The sequence below is a fragment of the Perognathus longimembris genome, chromosome 20 (assembly GCF_023159225.1).
Source record: "Perognathus longimembris pacificus isolate PPM17 chromosome 20, ASM2315922v1, whole genome shotgun sequence".
In the NCBI taxonomy this organism is placed as follows: Eukaryota; Metazoa; Chordata; class Mammalia; order Rodentia; family Heteromyidae; genus Perognathus; species Perognathus longimembris.
In genome coordinates, this window is record NC_063180.1 from 8,158,264 (window position 1) to 8,181,701 (window position 23,438).

At 39.5% G+C, this 23,438-nt stretch overlaps 1 non-coding gene across 1 annotated transcript; it reads right to left on the minus strand.

Moving 5' to 3' along the window:
- Positions 1–2,510: 2,510 nt before the first annotated feature.
- LOC125339127 lies at positions 2,511–2,617 on the minus strand. The gene has a single exon (XR_007208419.1). It is a non-coding gene; the product is annotated as a U6 spliceosomal RNA (small nuclear RNA).
- Between the last annotated feature and the right edge of the window lie 20,821 nt (positions 2,618–23,438).

Consider the following 23,438-nt stretch of genomic DNA (forward strand, 5'->3'; position numbering starts at 1 on the left):
CATAAGTGAGAGAAATGAATCTTACTAAAGCAGCCTAGCTTAGTCCTGATTAGATCAAGCTGGTGATCCCTTACTGATCTGCCTGAGAGACAGGGAGCTTATGCTAGTGGAAGATATTATCTTGAAACTCTACAGTCCCTCTTAATAAAATGCCTGGCATCTAATGAAAATTTCTAGGTTTGTGACTTTATAAAAATGAATCAAATGGACATTCTTGAGCTACAGAACACAACGGCCAATGTCAAGAATTTTTAAGTAGGAATTTGATGCTGTGAAGAGAAAATATCCAAACTGAAGCTCAGAAAGGAAATGGAGAATCAAATCGAGCATAGAAAACATGGGAAGTAATTTATAGAACTGAGGTACCATACCTGGAGTTCCACACAGAGGAAAGAGAATAAAGATGGGCATTATATGTAGAAAACATTTGCAAAGCAGGTAAGAGATAGCCAGTTCACAGACTTAGAAGTTCCAAGCAATGTAGACACACACACACACACACACACACACACACACACACACACACACAATCACACCTCAATTTATCATAAATAAAAAAACTAAAAACAAAAGCAGAGAGAAAAAATATCAGAAATATGTATAAGAGGCAGAAGCAGGCCACACTGCTTGCAGATGATCAGCAATAAGACAGAAGGCTAACTTTTCAGCTAGAAAACAATAAAATAACAGAAAACATCTTTCAAATTCTAGGAAAAACTTTTCCAACTTAGAATTTTCTTGCTGGTGATATGGCCTAGTGGTAGAGTGCTCATCTTGTATACATGAAGTCCTGGGTTCGATTCCTCAGCACCACATATATACAAAAAGCCAGAAGGGGTGCTGTGGCTCAAGTGGTAGAGTGCTAGCCTTGAGCAAAAAGAACCCAGGGACAGCGCTCAGGCCTGGAGTTCAAGCCCCAGGACTGGCAAAAATAAAAAAATAAAAATAAATAAAATAAAACAACTTAGAATTTTCTTTCCACGAAAATACTATTTTTTAGTGTGTGTTTATTTGAAATATCAGGAAGGAAGTACAATCATTCAAATATATTGCTTAGATGTACTACAGATTAGATGCAAAGAGCAAACTGTGAAGTGTGAGAACATTTTGAGGACATAACCCAGACTTACACAGGAAGATAAAAATATTGGATATAGTGAACTGAAGCTAACCCATGCTTACAGAGAAACGTATAATGTTAAATGTATTTATTGAAAAATGAAGACTGCACATGGTAGCCCATGCCTGTGGCCTCAGCAATTTGGGAAGCAGAAACAGGAGGATCACATTCAGAGATTGGACTTTGCAAAGTTAGTGGGAGAACTTATCTGAAAGCAAAAAGCAAACTAAATGCAAAAGAACTAGGAGTATGGGAGAGGCTCAAGTGGGAGAGCACTCAAAGAGAGGAAAATGCTAAGTGCTCAGTGTAAAAACTTAGAAAAGTATTAACATCTTCTATGAGAGGATTGATGGTGATAGAAACACCAATGATAGATTAAAAACAGAAGTAATACATCAGTCAGCCACAGAAAAACCATTAATTATCTTAATCACAGATGATTTTATCGAGCTCAGTGAAATAAATTGAAAATTAAGGAAACAATATTAGGGATTATAAATAAGAAAAAACCATAGGCTCTAGAGATTTAAAGCGTGTATAATCATGTGTATATGGATATAATGTATAGTATATGTTATATATATTCTCTCGGTATATGCATTCATGTGTATTATTTCATATATTTATACATATGAACATGTTCACTTTATATAAAAGAATAGATATAAATATATTTAAAGGAAAATCTTTTTCTTTTTTTCTTTTTTTTTTTTTTTTTTGGACAGTCCTGGGCCTTGGACTCAGGGCCTGAGCACCATCCCTGGCTTCTTCCCGCTCAAGGCTAGCACTCTGCCACCTGAGCCACAGCGCCCCTTCTGGCCATTTTCCATATATGTGGTGCTGGGGAATTGAACCAAGAGCTTCATGTGTAGGAGGCAAGCACTCTTGCCACTAGGCCATATTCCCAGCCCAAAGGAAAATCTTTTATAAATAAATTTTAAAACAGAATAGTCAACTGTTTAGAAAAATAAATTACATAAGTGGACTAAGAAGGAAACAAAAAAAACTAAATGTTTCTTAATCATTAATATAATGGAATAAGTAAGATGATAATAATAATAAATGATACCAATAGATGGTTTTCAGCTGAGGTTTCACAAACCTTGAAGGATCATATAAATTCCATCTTCCCAAATGGCTTCAGAGACTCCAAATAGAAGGATATGCTCCAACACCTGTTATGAGGTAGCTCAAACCTAGCACCAAGCTGGATCCACCTGGGCAAGAAGGTTAGATGGGTCAGATTCATTCATGCAAAAGGATTCAAAATACAACATTTGCATATCATATTCATAATTGTTCAGGGTTTCTTGAGTTTTCATTTTATGTACAAATATGGTCATTCATTGGGCTTGATGTCTTGGATAATCCATTCAAAGAGATCACTTAGTAAAATGTGGAATGCTTCACAAATGTGTGTATCATCCTCACACAGGAGCCATGCTAATCTTCTCTGTACCATTCCAATTTTAGTATATGTGCTGACAAAGTGAGCATCACACTCATAGTTTTATTTTTATTATTTATTTATTTATTTATTTATTTATTTATTTATTTATTTATTTATTTTTGGCCAGTCCTGGGCCTTGGACTCAAGGCCTGAGCACTGTCCCTGGATCCTTTTTGCTCAAAGTTAGCACTCTACCACTTGAGCCGTAGCACCACTTCTGGCCGTTTTCTATATATGTGGTGCTGGGAATCAAACCCACGGGTACATGTATACGAGGCAAGCACTCCTGCCACTAGGCCATATTCCCAGGCCCACACTCATAGTTTTAAAACAAAAATGTTTAAAGACTAATAAGGTGAGCTGGGTAGCAGTGGTTCATGCCTATAATCCTAGCTAGTCAGGAGGCTGAGATCTGAGGATCATGGTTCAAGGCCAACCCAGTAAAGGCCAAGGGACTCCCATCTTCAATGAAGCACAGAAAAAGCCAGAAGTGGTACAGTGGCTCAAATGGTAGAGTGCTAGCCTGGAGTAAAAAGGACCTCAGGGACATGACCAAGCCTAGAGTTAGAGCCCCAGGCCAAAGAAAAAAATAAGATAAAGCATGTCTTAAACTTAAACTTCAAGAACATTTAGGCATTAGGAAATATATAACATAAAAACTTTACACAAGCAGAAGAAAAAGATATACCCGTTGAGTTACAAACAGAAACTAATGCAAATTTCAACATGCATTTTTATAAAGATGCTGCTGGAGATCTAGAAACGTCTTCAACTTGCTAGACTATATCTATCACAAGAAAGATACAGGGGAAAAAAGGGGGAAGGAAAGGAACAATTAAAGAAAGGGAAGAGAAGAAGGGTCAGCATCACATTTAGAGGGAAGAGCAGCACCTGAGTACCTTCCATCATCCAGTGTTACACAGAGAGTGCCACCAGGAAAAACAGAAGAAAAATTTTGTATAAAATGTATTTTTCAGATTTACTTAAAAAAACTAAGTGCAACATAATAAACTATACATAAAGTATATTTACTAATTTTTCACATACATGGGCAATAAAAATTATTGCATAAATCCACCCCTCAGAATTTTCATATCCCTCAGTCATCCTCCCTGTGTGTTATCTTAAGGCTCCCAGTCTCCAGTGACCACTAATATGAAGTCTGTGAGGTGTTAAATTACACTTTCTAGAATTTTGTAGATACTGAATCATACACAATCTACACTTGGGTAGGGGTGCTCTGGCACACTTAAATCGGCACAATGATTTTAAGATTTACTTATGACTTTTTCCCCCTCTATCGGTAGTCTGTTCCTCAGGATTACAGAATCTCTATCTGGCCTGTGGAAGTCTATACTTTTTTTTTATTCATTACTTTTTCATATACATTTAGGTGGTTTCTTACTTAAGTTTATGACAACAAAAGTTACCATGATCTAATGATTACACACATAATTATAATTTGGATGTTGTGGGCACATATGTTAAAGACTTGGTTCCTAGAGGACATGATTGGAGGTAAACCTCATGGGAAGCCCTTAGATTGTTGGGGGCTTTCCCTGGAGGAGGACATAGTAGGATTCTAACCCCTTTCTCTTTCTCTTCTTTCCTTTTGCCTCTGGGCCATGGAATGGGCATTTTGCCCCATGGTGTGATCCAGCCATTACCATCTGGAGCCTCCCCCAGAGGCTGAAAAAAAAAGTGAGTCTGGCCCATCATATGCCAAAAGCTCTATAAAAAAAAAGCCGGAAGAATATTTTCCTCCTTATGAGTTTATTATATCAGAAATTTTGTTATAATAATAGAAAGCTGACTGCAAAACATAATACTAATCATCATCCCAGCAGGAAATTTAGACACCCACAGAGATAAAAAGATATAGGTGCAGATATTTAGATTTATAGATACCAATACATCTATATATCTCCTGATCTCTTTCCAGATACCACAGTGGTCCCTTATCTATAGTGGGAGCTATGTTCCAGGGACCCCCATGAAAGGTGAAACCCCGTGAAGTAGCGGTGTTATTTAGTCATCTCTTGTTATATCGTCGTGATCCATTTATTGTTTTGCACAGATTTTCACCTATTTCAGGGGACTCTGGAACTTAGCTCCTGCAGTAGGTGAGGAAGATTACCATTTACGTTAAAAAACAAACAAAAACAACAACAAAATACATGATAGTGAAGCCGCAGTAACTAAACTGTGATATAGCTAGGGATGATTGTATATATTTATATAATACTTTTCAAAAGTAGGCAAACAAATTCTAAAACTTGTATGAACCTGAGAAGGGTCTAAAATAGCCAGAAAACTCTCTGATACACATATGCATGTGTGTTTTTATGCTGGTTTGTAATGGGAAATGCATTTATCTCTATGAGTTGCCAAAGAAAGCATTGCCATAAGATGGCACCAGGAGTCATTTGCTTATAGAAAGAGTGGTGTGTGCCAACCTTTCCTTCCCAAGTGATGGACCTGCATCGAGAAGGAAGCTCAGCCACGAGATTGCCATGTGCACTGTGCTCTGATTCCCAACAGGGATTGATCAGAGAAAGGAGAGTGCTCATCACTATCAGGTCCCCCAGTACTGTGAACGTGGGTGGGCAAGTCCAACAGACACCCATGAGGAAGGGTTGCGCTCCAAAGGTGACTAGTTCTGAAGTCACTGCATTGAGGAAGAAGCCAGTAGAGAATGTATTCCTCAGTGGAATCAAGTAATTATGCTTTGTTGTTGGTATTGTTATTGTTATTTGTGAAAGTGCTGGGCTTAAACTCAGGATCTAGAGACTGTCTATAAGTGCTTTTGCTCAAGGCTGGTACTCTATCACTTGAGTCACTTTTGGCTTTTTGATTTTTTTTTTTTTGAGATAAGAGTCTCAGACTTTTCTACCCAAGTTGGCTTTGAACCATGATCCTTAGATCTCAGCCTCCTGAGTAGCTATGAACACAGCTTCTGGCTTATTTTATGCATAGCCAAGAGAGACAAAAATCTGAACCATAACATGTTCCAGTCAAGTCATGCTTTCATAAAGATTGAAACAACCAAGATAAGGCATTTGCTTTCCCTTCCTCCTAGAAAATGCTGTATCTAGGTCTGCACATATTGCCTATCATCCTGCCTTTGGCATTGGAAATAGAATAAAAATGAAGTGTAATTTTCATAAGCAATGGAATTGGGAAATGATTACACAAAGTCTGATTAATATGTATAGACCTTTTCTTGCTAAGATTAGGCTGGAGAGGAATTAAATGGCATTTATAAAATCCCAAAGCACTTGGCCACTCACTCCATGGGGCCTGACATCACATGACTTCCCATCAACAACATTATAAGGAAGATAAAGCCCTACTTTATCCACATGGCCTACAAAATGGAGCCTTACAGTAAAGATGATAGAAAAGGTGTCATCAATAGTGACTTTAGGTGAGCTTCTCATTTTTTTATTTTTGATTCTCATTGGTTCCAAAAAGAAAGTCCTGCATGGGTGGTAGGGTGGGAGGGGAAGAATCAAGAAACTGACCACATGAGAATTTATGAACAGAGTGACTCAGACCAATGACATTGAACCATGAAATAGTCAAACCAACTGCTTCACTTAGAAGTGGGCAAAGTATGACTCATCTTTACTCAGCTCTGGTTCTCTCCACACTAAGAGCCCTTTTCACTCTTTCCTTTCCTTTGCCCAACAAATTCCCCTAGGCCTATCAAGACCAGATGTGAAAAGAGGTGAGACGCAGATGCAAGCATAAATTCTTCCTTCTGCGACAGTGATTGCTCAGCCATGCATGCCCCTGCCCATGTCAAATGCACTGTTCACTCAGAGCAATCAAGCGCACATGGTATTGACACTGCTCAGGTTTCCATAGATGAGGCTGGGATAACAGGTGCTGTGTGTGTGTGTGTGTGTGTGTGTGTGTGTGTGTGTGTGTGTGTGTGTCTTAGCATGTTTGCTCAGGTGCTATGTGTAACTCATGAAATAAAGTTGGCTTCCCTGCATTCTTCCAGTGACCTCCAAAGGGCCATTCTAACTGTCCTGTGACCATGCCTCTTGAAATACAGAGTAATGCTAATGTCACTATCTACTCTAGCTCTTTGTCCCTGCGTATTGTCCTGTCCTTTGGTCCTTGTCTTGTATTGAGTTAGAAGCTGAATTTTGAGAGTGAACTAACTAATGTAAAGGCATGAGGAGAACCTCAAGCCTTCCTGTTCCTCTTCCACAATTATTCCTCACTGGTTACAGGGCAAATTCAATAACTGTCAAATAACTTCTTCCCAGACTCTGACTACATAACAAGAAAAAGTAAATTGTTTTCAGGATTTAGTAGCAGTAAATTTGTAGTTTCAGTCCTAAAACTGAGATGGCTAGAATCTCAGATGGTTAGATAAGATCAACATGTCCTTTCTTCATCTCTCTAACCAGTACAAATGTCAGCCCCAGCCAGTCAACAATAGAAGAATTAAACAACAAAGGTTTGAAGAGGATGATGATAATGTTACTCATGTTACCAATAATGTCATTCATGGAGCAATTACCATGTATTCATTGAAGCATTCTATAACCCATTTATCTATTCTTCAACCCTAGAAAACAACTATCATTATTATTAATAGTACTACTATCCTCATTTTATAGATGAGTGAAGTTTAGGGCACAAAGAAGTTAAGTAGCATGCTTAAAATCTCATAGCTACAGTCAGTGCCAGGAATCCTAGCTATCAGAGAGGCTTAGATCACACAAATTGAATTTGCAGGCAAATCCTAGCAGAAAAGTCCATGAGACACCATTTCAACAGAAAGAAGCTGGGCATGATGGTACACACTGTCATCCCAGCTACAAGAGGCCTAAAATAGATGAATTGCAGTCTAAGCCATGGAGCAGGAAGCAAGAGACTATTTAAAAAGAAACACATGCAAAAAAGGGCTGGCTGGAAGTGTGGTTCAGCAGTAAGTACCTGAGGCTCTGAGTTCACATCTCAGTACGACCACCACCAGAAAATAAATAAATAAATAAATATCCTCATAAGTGGTAAAGCTAGATTTCTAACACTGACAGATGGCTCCAGGAAGTCTCTGTTCCTTAGATATATTTATTTTCAATTTGTATGTACCTATTCATCAAATACATGTTGAGCTCTTATTATGTTCTAGGTTCTCAGCTATACTAGTAAATTATTGTTCCCTAAAGTCTTTAGTCCAGGAAGAAAGACAGAAATAGAGCAAGTGATTATACAAATTAATGTTTATTTAATGAATGTTAAATGCAAATATTTATTATACAAAAATGTTTGAGTTATGATTGGAATTAGTGGTAAGAAGAAGAAGCTGAGGATTGCTTGGAGAAATGATAACAGGAGAAAAGTCCCTTCAAGTGGTCAGGGAGGGCACCCTGGGAAAGAGACAGTTCAGCTGAGAGGTGAAGGATGAGAAGGAGAGAAGGAAACCCTATCAGAGGAAGAGTATGTGCATGAATCAGAGACCATATAGATATTTGGAAAACCAATAGGCTAGGAGAGAGGAGTTAAGTAAGAAGAAGACAAGAAGGGAGAGACAAGAAGAAGACAGAGCTTCATGAGTCAAAATAAATCTTGGTTATTTGTCATTTGCCCGTGGAATCCATTGTTCACACTTGCTAGCCTACTTTGAGCTACAGGGCAGCTTGTCCTGAGTGCTAAACATCATCAACCCATTTCTGCTTCCAGATGTGTACAGCCCATTGAAAGTGTGTGCAAGCAGCCCAAAGGACAGTAGGGAGGGAGGGCAAGAGATCTGCTCCCAGGCATCCTCCTTGGGGGTGTGGCTGCATCCTTGGCATAGGGTCATAGATAACATTTGGTGACCCCCATCTTTCAACTCCTGCACTGTCTTCAACAGTGAGGCAAGACTGTTGAGACTGTCTTCAACAGTCTTGTCTCACTGTTGAGACCTCTCAAGGGATCTAATTTCCATTACTCTTCCATCCCTCCTAAGCTTCTGTAACCTAAGGAGCTGTAGAAACCAGTATTTTCTACCCATGTGCTCACCTCCAGCCACACTGTGACTTAAAATAACTATTTTAGTGTGCTATGTCTATCTGAAAGTGTGGTGATACATATTTTCAAGCAAGATTTATTTCTATTATTCTGCAACTTGAGCCAGTGGAGCCAGAACAATAACACATGGAGGAGATGGTCTTTCATTACCTGTTCTACACTCAGCATGCTGACTCCAAGCCTCAAGAAGCTCTCTTTATGTCTTGCAACTCAGCCAAGGAGATGTGAACTGCATTCTTTGGCATCTTCCTACCCACTTTCCCCTGGACACATTTAAATATCATTCATAGACTAGGAACTTGGAACGAGAAACATCCAAAAGCAACTGTAATCCAGGAAAGTTCCCTGGGATTATTATGGGTAGTAGTATTTTGTTTTCTATTTTTCTTCTGAAGGGTCATGAAACAACTAAAAAGTTAAACACACCCATCAGTTACCCCCAAAGGGAAAGACAGTTAAGAGTTGAGGGTTGAGATTACAAACATTTTAGCTGAATCTCACTGAATCTAGGAAGCCAGTGTGTTCTATTATCTATTTGTTCCCAAGGTAAGACAATGTAACCTGAGCAATGTCATCCCTGATAGTAACTGAAGCAGTTGGTCATCCAAAAACAATAGAGATCCCAAGGGCAATGTCATGGCTGATGACAATGTCACACATGGGCATTGCTGAAACCTTGTGATGGCCAGGGACTTCACAGGGAGAGCAAGCCTGCTCCGAGCTCAGGAGGTGCACAGACTTGTTCTGCTTAGAGAACCTCACTGAGGTTTCTCAAATCCGAAAACTAAGTCATGTTAGGAAACCAGTGAACAGCAGCTCAGACTTATTTTACAATAAAACCAATCACCCAAATACTCCTCTTGTGAGTTATTAGAATGGTGTGAATGAATTAGTACCGAGCCTTGTACCTGGTAAGCTCTCAGCAAGCATGTGCTACTATTGTTGCCCTTGATTGTCTGGTTGATTCCGATACCAAAAGTGGCAGGTGGTACCCATGGATAGATATATGACTATTCATCTGCTAATGATTCTGACAAATACTTTGTCAGTTACCATTTCTGTAGCTCACACACCTTCTGCCCTCTGTTGCATTTTCTAATTCACTCTGCACAACAGTTCTACACAGACAGATCAGGGTAGCTGTTCTCACTCTAGATGTGAGGAAAGAGAAATTGGACAAGTTCGGGTGGACTCAAGTCGGAGTCTCTCCCAACTTTTCCCAGATCTTCTGTTAATTATTATTTGATGAAAAGCCAGAGCATGACAAGTGAGGCACCAGACGCCAACAGAGCAGGACATCTGTGTCCAAACCCTCTACATCACTGTGAGGAGAGCTCAGTGGAAGAGTTTTAAATACCTTCCTTCTGGTTTCTCTTGACTTCTTACAGGCTGACCAAGAGCAATGGAGCAGACCATCCAGCTCAAATCCTGCCTCTGATTTCTCTTGACTTCTTACAGGCTGACCAGGAGCAATGGAGCAGACTATCCACCTCAAATCCTGCCTCTGACCTTTCCTGATCATGTTTGTTCAGTTCACTGAATGACTCTTCTCAATTTCCTCATCTCTTAAGTGAAGAGAACACTAGCAGTGAAAGCTGAAAATCACAGGTCAAACCTGGCTCTTGGGACTACTTCCCTTATGAGTTTGGCAGCAAGTGTCACCCCTGGCAGTGCCCTTCCCAACCCAGCATCGGTGTCTTCCCTAGATCTCGACCCTAGCCCACCTCTGCATCCCCAAGGTACCATACTCATCCAACCCCAAGATGATGCTTTCGCTGATCATTGCAGCTGCTACGGAGTCATGCATAACAAGGTCTCGGTTGTACTTTGTCCTTAACCTACTAAGCCCATCCCTATTTCCTCTCCACAAGACTGGAAAGTGGGGAAATAAAAATATAAAACGAACAACCTTTTAGGACTGTTTGAGCTACTACTTCCCCTTTTTTGCCTGCTTTCTGGTGATCTGAAGATTTTAAGTCAGGCCCTGGTCCCAAGACCTCATGACTTTCCCATCACACTAGCTTGGCAGGGTTCCTCTCCTTTGAGATGGATGGTTCCTTACTGTTTGGGTTGTCATCTCTCTCTCTCTCTCTCTCTCTCTCTCTCTCTCTCTCTCTCTCTCTCTCTCACTGAGTTTGTCTCTCCAGCTATGTTCTTGGCACCCACAACTCTCTTAGGCTATAGAATGTTCAACAGGAAATCACAATTTTTGACATTTATATGGCTGTATCCACCAGGACTTGGAGTAGGGTCAGCTCAGAGAGGAAAGTTATGCAAGTGTAGGCTCGTGTCCTGTGTTTACTTAAAATTCCAGTAACAATAGAAGGAGGTTTCGAAATTGATCAAGATACATTGTACACATAAATCTACACCTTGAATTGAAAACCTTTTCTACAACTATGTAAAGACAATACAACATAAAATTGAAATTTTAGTAATTTTTTAACGTGCATTGCTTTCCTTACTAATTTATTTTAATCTTACATTAAAACACCATCAGTCTACTTTGCTGAGTTTTGGAAGACCCCTTTAAATTTTGTGCCCCAAATAGGTTTCACACTTGCCTGACCTTGGCCTCCTGTGCACTCTTTCCATTGTTAACACTGTCAGGTGACTGACATCTCTGCCTTTCGATTTCTCCATCTGTAAAATGGGTATCACACACCTCCCAGTGATCACCCTCTAACCTAATAAAAAAAAATCACCAAAGAGCCTAGCTCAGCACTCAGAATATTGATTGCTCTCCAAAAATATTGAGTTACTATATGCAGAAATTTGAACAGGGCAGTCTGTATCTAGCTTCATAGATCTATTCTCTGAACTTTAGTTTTGCAAGTCTCTCTCTCCTTCCTCCTACCTTCTGGAAGCGGGTCTTACTCCAAGAATCACTTAGCCACACTGACCAAGCAACACGTTAACAGAACTCAAAACCCAAAAAGGTGAAATTTCTAGATGTTTAAACATCAACTAAGTGCTATCATACAAATGATCCAAACGACATAACCTGCGAATATAAATCAAAGAAGATATGCTACAGCTTTAAACATCTTACAAATCTGTCTTGAAAAATAAATTAAACATTAACATTAAAGTTAACTTGCCGAAAATCTACTGAAAAAATTAAAGAGTAATCATAATAGAAGCCAAGGTGTGGTTCTAAGAAACAATGAAAAGGGCAGGGCAGTTTGTAGCCGGAAGTGGAGGATAGAGGGCAGAAGAAAGGGGAAGGTGAAACCCAGACCATCAGTCATCTGGAGGATAAGAAAGCTCACATCTGCTATTAGCCTTCATGCAAACATTGGAGAGAGGCCATCATGACAGACCTGCACTAGAATGTCTCAAGTGACAGTTGACAACCATCACTTCCCACTCTTCTGTCCACCTGAAGGCTAGTTTAATCCATGTTTCTGAGTCATTTACACCCAACTCATCAACAATTATACTGACATAGCTTTCAGAGAGTCAAGAAAGTTCCAATCCTTTTTTCTCTTTTAATTTCTTGTCCTGCTTCTTCTCTTTTGTGTGCTTGGACTCTTTTTTGGACAGCCATAAATCATCTGCCCCTCAAAGGTGACACACGATTCCCTGCTTCCAGCCCAGAGTGTTTCTTTGGGCTTGCTATTTGGCAAACACACGTTCTTTCCTCCCCATAAAATAGAAATCTAAACATGTCTCTTGCAGAAAACCTCTACCTTTCGACCTCCTGCCCAGCTATAGTCATCAAATAAAATAAAACAGATGTGCTCAGAAATATGCCATACTCACTGGCCTTTCTGCACCTGGCTACTTCCACACCCAATGCTAGCCCTGTGACTTCCACAATGTAGATCAACAAACCCTTGTGCCCAAGGTTTTTCTCTCTCATTGATCCTGCTGAAAGTTTACCAAGCTGTACAATGTTCTGCTTTGTATATTCCTGGTTCAAATGATACAGGCAAAGGGTATATTGGTATACGGGTATACTGGTATTAGAACTAGGAAATTGGAAGGGAATACCAAAATCGAGAGACTCAGGGTAAAAAAAGACAAACAACTACAAAAGCAATACTTACAAACTGTTTGGTGAAAATGAACTGAACAACTGAACAACTCATGGTGGGGGGAAGGGGAAGGGGGAAAGGGAGGGGGGGAATGAGGGATGAGGTAACAAACAGTACAAGAAATGTATCCAATGCCTAATGTATGAAACTGTAACCTCTCTGTAATTCAGTTTGAATATATATATCCAGCTCCCAAGCTCTCAGTGTAAATGGGATAGGTGGGTCAAGGGTAGAAGGATGCTGGACCTCATTAAAATGGAAACCCTAATGCCTGTAATTTGTGGCAGTCAGAGTTCATTTACTTAATAAATGTCTTATTTAAAACTATTTTGGAGTGTGTGTGTGTGTGTGTGTGTGTGTGTGTGTGTGTAGGTTGTTTTTCTTTTTCATACTGTTCTCCAAGACCCATTAACATATCATGTGCATGTCCTTCCAGGAGTAAGTTATCAATTTCATGGTCTGACCATTAAACTGAGAAAAACAAGCCACTTGTAAACCCAATTCAATTCATAAGTTCCCAGTTATAATGCAATCCTTGATACCCACTCAAAGCCCTAGGGATAACTCAACACAATCACTTTTTGGTGATCTGGTGATGAAAGATATATTATTGAAATCCATAAAATCTTGGGAAAAATGTAGCACAAAACGATCTAAATTGAATTGAAATGCAGATCACTTGACTGCCAGCAGAACTTTCTTCCTTTATTTCCTTTCTCTCCAAACTCCAAACAATTCAGCATGTCTCAAGGCTTAGGGTATACAATTAAAAGATTTATATGTTGCCTAAACGCAAAACAATGGCCTGGGTTTCAGGATCTAGGGCCATTTCAAGATGGATTAAGTGGGTTTGTGTTGAACATGGATTGATTTGTAACTCATTCCTGTCCCCCACTGGCCTGATAGCCCTCCTACTGACCTTTTCTCAAGTTGACTTCATCATGCTCTCTCCCTGACTAGATTTACTAGAATGTCTACTATGGAGGCTAATTGGCCCAAACTACATTGGCCTGAGAGTGGTGTTTTTATTAGGTAATATGCTTTAAGGAATGTTAGGAAAAATCAGCCCTATGGGACAGTCAGATAGCTGAAGAAGACAAAAGACACTGTCTGGCACAGTTACTATGGGATTTCACAGTTGCCACTCAATTCCCAAGTTGTTTTTCGCAAGAAAGACATAATTGCAACCTGGCCATCACTCTTGTACCTTCTTCTTTTGTTTTCCCTTAAAAAAAAGTGAGACAAGGACTTGAACTCAATATCTGAAGCTTGCTTTTGCTCATTGACTGGCACTCTACAATCTGAACCACACCTCTAAACCCACTCTTGTACCTTAAAGGAAGGGCTCCAGATTTTCCTAACTATCCCCCAAAATTTTGCTCTGTGAAAGGGACAACAGACTGTGGCTTGTGGTTACCAAAGAAGATAATTGTATTCATTAGGAATACCAAATGGGCAACCGTGTTGCTGGTTTCTCTCCTAATTGCTCCCCATTGCTCTCCTGCCCAAATTAGAATTTCAAATACATTAGCTTTTGCTCTTGGTCATTCCTTTCCTCCATTATCAATAACTACCCCCCCCCATTTCAGTAATAAAACCTCAGTGTGAATAGATTCCTTCTGAAAGGAGATGTTATTAACAGAGAAATGTGCCCTGACTGGTTCAGTGTCTGCAGAAAGCAAAGGCGGATGTGATTCAGTGGCCATGTTTTCTGAACAGTCTGTCAATGACAGTTGCAAACATATGTTTTTTATAAATTTCTCATTCCCAAACAAAGACTGACAGTAAAGCCCAGGGCTTTGATATTTATATAAATTGTTAAGTGGTTCAGCGGGGAAAGTACATTTCAATTAGCATGTCACTGTTCATCCTGCAGGCTCCAAGAAAGGCATTCTGATTAAGCTGGTTGTTGAGCAATACATCAAAAGTTGGGGCTTACCAAAGAGCTGTTCTGTTCAAGGCCAGTTGTGACACCTGATGGCTGGCTGAATTTCTTACACTTCTTTTAAAATCAAATGAGACACTCAAAATCCCACTTTAAAGTACAGCAATTCAAACAAAATCATTCTACTTTAGTTCAGTAAATACTAGCCAAGTCATTGCTTGGCAGAAAGCAGGAGGCTGAAGTGAAAATCAGTAGAGGAAAGTCTACCAAATAAAAGATGTGGCTTCTGTGAGGTCATGATCTGGGCTGGTTGTTCATGGAAATTGGTTACCAAAACTTTTTAAGTGATCTCTTGTTATGAGGTCTTTGGGTGGAGAAGATGTGAAGTATAGATAAAGTCAAATGAAAATAAATTTTGTCTTTGCTGGTTGCTTCCCAAAGTTACAATTCTACTTGCTTCAAATAAGAGATTCCTCCCCCTGCCCCCAGGGCTTCTTCCTATTCATCTTTTTAGGATGAAATTATGCTCATAAACTATAGATAAACCAACAATTCATCATTCAAAAGTCCTGCTGTGAGCTGTGTCTTCCTGGCTCTTTTATGTACTCTGCTGCCGCCCTTAGGACAACATTATAAGTTAGGTTTCCTGTTGTGCTGGTTTTGATGTGTCACTGTTTGCATCTCATTAGCACAGGCAGCCATCCCTAAGATTGACGGTACAATTTTGTGCGATTCAATCCAGGGGAACATTCCAATCTCTCCCAGCCTGAAGAGTCTGGGGAAGACAAGGATACCAAATTTGTTCCTCTTATCTACCCAATTTAGTAGCTATTTGTCACCGTCAATTAATCAAGGGTGAAATAATTACCCATGGCTTGAGTTAGGGAGCAGTCTGGTTGGCAGCCTAAAGAGAACAATCAGTTCATGCAGGAAAGAAATGTGAAAGGAGTAGGTGGTATAAGGTTAGAGGACTCAGGTCAGGTCAACATCCCAAATTTCTCAGACTCATGGTTGAAATCCTGCCATTTGTGATTCATCCTTTGTGTTGAGAACTGCTTTGTTCGGAAGTTGTTTTAAAATACCCAAAGTCCAAGGAAAGGTAACAAAAATCAATTTCCAATTCATTCAGTGTGTATTTATTGAGCCTGTTCCTTTACATCAAGTGTGACATTTCTGAATGAGATGCAGTCATTGTCTTCTAGGAGTTCCCCATCAATACAAGTCTTCTTTTGAGATGGCCTCTCATCAAACTCTAGGATCCATTTTCTGCCTGTATCAAAGCCTCTTGAGAATGATAGACATTTCCAGGCATTTTCTTTTTTTCCTAGAACTCTCATGGTTGCTCACTAATTCCTCTATTTTTATTTCTCTTTCAAATGTGGTTGGAATCAGGTTTCATTCCCTATGGCTTCTCACCTTCACTCTATACAGTGTTTTCCAAACTGAGCCATTGGTCCCCCAGGGACATTTTGGAACATCTGGAGACATTTTTCATTGTTACAACTGAGGAAGAGTGATGCCACTTGCATGTAGTGGATAGAAGCCAGGGATCTTGCCAATCAGCCCATACTAAACAGAATAGATCCCACAACAAAGTCAGAGAGAGAAACCTTGACCAATAGCAGCCCTGAAATGACACTGTTCATATACATGGCTTCTGTTCATACACATGTCTTCTGTTAATACTCATTTCTAAGCTGATATTATCCAAAATGTCATTTTTTAAACAAGAGAATAGAATCTCAGAGCCACATATGGTGGGTTATAGACATCTCTACCTGTGGATGTTATAAGTATCCAGATGTGAGCTCATCTTCTCTTACAAAATACTTCTTAGTTGAAGATACTATCTAGTCTCCCAGGATTGAACTTGGGAAGTAAACTCAGCTTTTGCTTGTTCCCATTCCCAGTCCCTCTGTTTCCATCTCCTAAGGATCTCTCCAGCTTGCCCTGTCTTCACTAGCCCAAAACTTGTGATGACTATATGCTACGGTCCTGTTTTTCATCACACTGGACATAATCTCTTATGAAGAGGATTAGAAAAACATATAATACACAATAGAAACTAGCATAGCCTAGTTTATTCTTGAGTGGGCACACATAATCCTTGTTCAATCCTCTGTTACAGATTATAGTCCTTGTTTGTAGAATGTCTTTCTGTTGTATAATTCAATTAAATTTAAAAAAAAATGTTTAAAGGCAAACTCTATATAGTAAATATTCAACATACACTTTACATTAAGTACTTGATCTGCACTTAATTCCAATGGATGAGGTGGTAGCCAAGTAGGAATTCAGAGAAGTAGATTAGTCTGATTCAAGTCCCTTACGAGTGCTAAACCAGAGTGCCAACAGTACCATTAGTATGGTGTCAATCTATCCTGATTAGGATAGTATCAATCTATCCTAATGGTCTAGCTCACAAACCTCACCAATTTTTCAGGCTTTCTGAAGACCATTTTCAGCTCTTCACAGACAACACTAGTTCTCAAATTTCTGACCTGTAAAATAAAAAGAAATGATGGTTGACTCTATTCCAGGTCTTCAGTTAGTTTCTTCCTATTATTTCTTGGCCCATTCCAATCAGACTTCCTTTGTCTCCCACCATCACTACTGTTCAAGGCCATATTTTCAATCTAACCATCTCCATGTTGCTTGACTGAGCAGTAGCATCTGACTCAGTTTACATGCCAACCACACCAGACAACCATGGTAGCTTTGAGGAGGTGTTATCCTCATTGTCCCACTGTGTGAGCAGCTTTCCATCTCTCTCTGATGTTTCATCAACTTAAAGGGAGAATTATTTCTTTTGGTTGATGGTTTAATAGGTTTCTGCCTATGGTCACTGGGCCTTCTCATATGAAGGAGTATGACACAGAAAAACATCAAGAAGCTTGTGGTGGGGCAAAGCTGTCTACCTCATGTTGACAAGGAGGCAGGAGAAGAAGGAACTGATATCCTAAAGTACCCTTGAAGGAAATGCCTTCAATGATACAACTTTCTCTAACCAGGGCCCCATCTCCCAAAGTTTCCACTACCTTCCAATAGTACTGTTAGCTGGGGACCAAGTCTGAGACATGAACTTTAGGGAGATATAATATGTTAACCCATTATCAGCAACCATTCCTAATCTAGGCCCTTAAAAAAGTACATAAGCATCCATTTTTCAGTTCAGAATGTTCAAGAACATGTGATCCTCTGTGAAATATTACAAGCCATATCTTAAGATTCAAAACTGGGGGAAAGGAAAGGGGTGAGAAAAGGTCCAAAAAGAGATACACTCATTACCTGACTTATGTAACTGTTACCCCTCTGCACATCACTTTTATAATAACAATAAAAAAGAAAAAAGAGGAGATAAAACAACTTAAGTTCATAATACAGTCAAAGATTGCCCTCTTAAGGGAAACCTAGTACTTGAGATTCTTCCTTGAATTTATTTAAAATGATTGTACTTTGTACAAACATAAACTATTTCCATAGACAAGGTTTTTCCCTGGCTATTGTCAGAAATTTCTCAGTAGGACTACCACATCGTACTAATTAACCCCATCGCTTCTCCTTTCTGTCTTCTAGCTATTCATTGATATTGTGTCATAAGCCCAGCCTTGTGCTTGAATAACCAGAGAGATAGAAGAAGAAAGTGCGCAATTTCTGGCATTGGGCTTCTATCTGTGACTGGAGAAACAAGAATGCTCCCATAAAGTAACCATGGAGACTCCTCTGGGCACGGAATGAACTACTTGAGATTGGGTTCTAGTTTGAGCCTCTCAATACATTGACACATACAAAACACATTCTTCTGGATTGAATTTGTACAGCACTACTGTATACAAATGATTATTAACTTGGCCTTTTATTGATGCCAGAAGACTAGAGGGAAACAGGGGAACATATCAACATTTAGCTAGTGTTTCTCTTTGAATGGGGCAATAAAAACACTTCTCTTTTTTTATTTTTATGTACTTCCCAAATTCAATTAACATATAAAGAAAAGTAGACAATACAAGTTATTATTTTTCAAGGAAAAAGAAAGGGCATGCTGTGAGATTAAATTTCTCATGCACTCACCTGCAACATATATCACTTTACTTCTAACTGCACAAAGCTAAGTTTAGACAGGATTCCCATCCAGATCAGATGTAGAGGCTGTGGAAGCTGAGAGAGGCTTCAGTTTTTGCCCAAAGCAGCACAGTAGGGAAGTAATGGAGATGAAAAGCAAAGCCAGGAAGGCAAGTCCTGAAACTTCCCTGCTCAGCCATTCTATTCTACTGTGGACTTTTTCAATAAATAAGTGAACATGCTTCCCCCCACTCTGATCCCATATTTCCTAAAATATCCTCCAAATCCCACCAGAAATTCTTTCAAAAATAAAACAGAAACCCTAGCTACTCAAGAAGCTGAGACCTGAGGACTGCATCTAAGTCAACCCAGACAGGAAAGTCAATGAGATTCTTAATTACAATTAACTACTAAAATGCTGAAAAAAGTGCTGTGGCTCCAGTGGTAGAATACCAGACTCAAGCCCAAAATCTAAGGGAGAGTTCCCAGGCCTTATGTTCAAGTCCCAGCACTGGCATATGTATGCGTGCATGCACACCCACACACCCACACCCACATACACACCATCCCACAGAGCGAATTGTTTCAGCTTTTAGTAGGTACAGCTTTGCTGTATCTTCTGCCTCTGTCACCGTGGTTATACCTAGGAGTTAGGGACTGAGATGACACATGCTCCTGGAATGTAAAATGGTGATCAAGGAGAACCATGAACTGTGAAAGCTGGCAGGAGCTGCAGCAGCTCCCCAGGAATCCAGGCACTAAAGGCCAGATCCACAGAAAGTGATGAATGCCAACTAGTGTTCTGACCTAAACATGGGCTTCTGCAAAATTCATGCTCCAGTGTCTTAAAATGCTTCATGCACGAAGTACACATTTCCCTTATTTTACCAATATTGGTAACATTTCCCCTGATTCCTATAACAGATACAGAAGGAAAGGGTGGTGGTGAATAGTTTGATGTGTGAAGTTTTCTCACCATACTTTCTCCCCCCAACTCCTTTCCAGACACAGCAGGACATTATGGAGAGAGAAAAAAAGAAAATAATCTGTTCCTGTCCCTGTCCCCCCCCCCTCTCTCTCTCTCTCTCTCTCTCTCTCTCTCTCTCTCACACACACACACACACACACGAGTCTGTCCACGAACATGGATACTGGATAAGATTTTAGAGGACAGGTATTAACTTCCGACCAAATGTTGTTTCCTAGTTATGGAGCTAGGCTGCCTCTGAGGTAACTAGTTGATACAAACTTGCTCAGTGGCCTAAGGTAACACTTGTCTAGTTTGGAAGCTTCATGTTTCCTACTTGTAACCATTTCCTTTTGTCTTTGTCAGTACCAGTCTCTGTCATGCCTGGGCCTCTTGGTGCTTTGATTTCCACCTGGGCTCTTCTGACCTCCCACTTGACTGTTGGCCACTCATTCCACAGTAAGTAAATGCAAATGTTTTTTCTTCTAGAACACTCCACTCAGGACAGAGGGCTGCATGGAGCAAAGAAAAGGAAAGACTTTGGTTTAATGTTGGAAGTGGCTTGCAAGAGGGTCAGTTACTTTGATGATAACTAATCTATTTACTGAAGAATCAAATCTCTGATGAAAGTTGAGTTCAAAGATGGTAAGAAGGGAGGTGAGATGGCCCAGAGTGCAATGAATCCTATACCAGGGGTGGCAAGAAACTGAGGATGTAAAAGTACCTGTAACTTCCTCCATGACATAAATCTTAAATCATCCAGATATGCAATAAAATTCTACAGCTAAGTTGGGACAGCAAGCCATTCAGGTTTCAACTTTTAATCTCCAAGATTCTCCTTTCCCTCTGCCTGAGCCCTCTGATTGTCCCTGCCCTGCCACACTGACCTCAGGGGACAGGCAAGACACTGAATTACCAATGTCCTGAGAGTGGAACCAGAATATATTTATCAATCCCTGTTCATGCTAAACTGTGCTCAATAAAGAGGAGGAATCACTTCCAAACAGAAGTCAATTCACAGATTCAGATGATGGCACACAGTATGGAATATCTTTGCCTACTTCCAGCACTCATTCAACTGAAGGCCTGCCTTCCCCTACAGCCTGTCTTCTGCAGGGAGAGGCTGACTGGTTATTTGGGATTCTCCATTGAGAATCAACCACAGCCAAGAGCAATTTCTACCCTGCTCAAGACTGAGACTGAATAGAAGAGGGAGGGCCTGCTGACACTGCCCTCATCTGTGGCCTTCTTTGTTCAGCACTTGCTGATCCTTCAACTTCCCTGGAGGATCACTCCACATAGGAAAATGTGTTCTTAGGATACCTGCCAGGTCCTAATGTAGAACAGATCCCAATGCACATACACAAAGAGCAAGGGTCATAATTTTATGGAGTGTATTCTTTGCATTTTTCATAGAGAACTGGAGATATTAGAATTTCCTGACTGCCAACTTTGACTTTTTTCTTACCTGGATATTTGGTATAGCTCCTCAGTTCACTAGATACATTATTATATGTGTGCTCAGCAAATCTCTTCACCTATCAGAGTAAAATATAGGGGTTGCGTGAGGTCATTTAGACATTTCTTTGTAGGACCACCTCTCTGAGAGAGAAACCACAGAGGCATTTAGCATTTACTCTAATAGTAAATATTTGTTTCCTTCTCTTCAAAAGATTATAATAATCTAGGGTTAAGATTAATGTACAAACAATTCTCTAAGAAACCATGACTAAGAAAATGAACCAGGAGAGTGTTGGAGATGGGCAATTAGAGGCAGATTGTGGAAGAAAGAATTATCATCTGTGTCCTATCTCTACAAAAGAATCCCAAAAATGACTTTCAGCTGACTTTTGAGCAGAATTCATAAAAGGAAGATTGCATTGGAATACTATTGATCAAGGGGAGAAAAAAATACTAGTCAACCCAAAATTCAATACCCAGTGATAGAGTCTCATTCTGGATTCTCCATCCTTTCACATTAATATGTCAGTCCTATCTACTTGTGTTTATCTTAATCACTATAGTTTTATACCAGAAGTCTTGGCTTTAGCTATTCATGGACTACATCTTTGTTGTTTTTGAAGTTAATTTTGCTTCTTATTGGCCTTTTGTTTCTCAAACACATTTTATTACCGACTTGTCAATTTTTATCTAAAAGAGCAATGCCACTTCTATATGGATCATTTTGGATTTATTGACCAACTTAGAATTTTTACAATGCTGCATAATTCAATCTATGAGACATGACACATACTTCCAGTTATTTGATACTTCCTAATTTCCTGTGTTTTGCTGCTTTCTTCTTTTTTTTTGTTTTCTTTATTAAATTAAATTTTATTTTCAGGGTATTGTACAGAGGGGGGTTACAGTTACATAGCTAAGGTAGTGAGTACATTTCTTGTCAAACTTGTTACCACTGCCTTTATTTTTCTCTCACCTTCCCTCCTCCCCAATCTCCAACCCTTCCCCCCCCATCCCAAGTTGTACAGTTCATTTCCAACATATTGTCTTATGAGTATTGCTATTGCACTGGTTTGCCTTTTATCCTTTGTCTCGCCATTTTGATATTCCCCTTCCCTTTCCTAATTCAGATAAACATATATACAGTACTCAAGGTAACAAAATCAAGTACAGTGACAACAGGGTCTAAACTATAGAGAAGAAAAATAAAAGAAATAATTTCATATAGTACATTAAAGATAACAACAGCAATGGATAACCTCTTGTTTCCATATTTTAGAGTTCATTTTGCTTAGCATCATCTTATATTATTATATGTACACAGCTATACAGCTATTGAGGTATTGTGATCTTCTGCTAAGACTATACACAGTAGTTGGTTGGGGGGATTTTTTGGTTTTTATTTTATTTTTTTTCTTATTTATTGTCAAAGTGATGTACAGAGAGGTTACAGTTTCATATGTTTGGCCTTGGGTACATTTCTTGTAGTGTTTGTTACCTCCTCCCTCACTCCCCCTCCCCCTTTCCCTCTCCCCTTATGAGTTGTTCAGTTGGTTTACACCAAATAGTTTTGCAAGTATTGCTTTTGTAGTCGTTTGTCTTTTTATCCATTCTCTCTTGATTTTGATATTCCCTTTCACTTTCTTAGTTCTAATACCAGTATATACAGTTTCCAATGTACTCAGATAAGATACAGTGATAGTGCAGGTACAACCACAGGAAAGGGATATAAGAGGATCATCAACAATAGAAGCTACAGTTTTACATGGCATGTTGAAAGTAATTACAACAGTGATGTAACAGTCATTTCCATAACATGGAGTTCATTTCACTTAGCATTATCTTATGCATTCATAAGGGCATAGCTATTAGGCTCTTGTGATCCTCTGCTGTGACTAGCCTAAACCTGTGATGAGGGAGAGCATAGAATCCATGTTTCTTTGGGTCTGGTCCCTTCACTTAGTATAATTTTTTCCAAGTCCTTCTATTTCTTGGCACAAGATGGAATTTCCTTAACAAAGACCCAGAAATGCTAAAAATCAAAGAAAGGATGGACAAATGGGACGACATCAAACTGCAGAGCTTCTGCAGGGCAAAGGACATAGCTCGCAAGATAAACAGAAAGCCCACAGATTGGGAAACGCTCTTTACCAGTCATACAATGAACAAAGGCCTCATATCTAAAATATATGCAGAACTAAAAAAATTAAATTCCTCCAAAACAAAACCGCAAAGAACCAACAGCCCCCTCAACAAGTGGGCTAAAGACTTAAAAAAAGAAACTTCTCTGATGTGGAAATGAGAATGGCCAAGAGACATATGAAAAAGTGCTCTACATCAGTGGCCATAAAAGAAATGCAAATCAAAACAACATTGAGATTCCACCTCACCCCAGTAAGAATGTCCTTTATCAAGAAAAC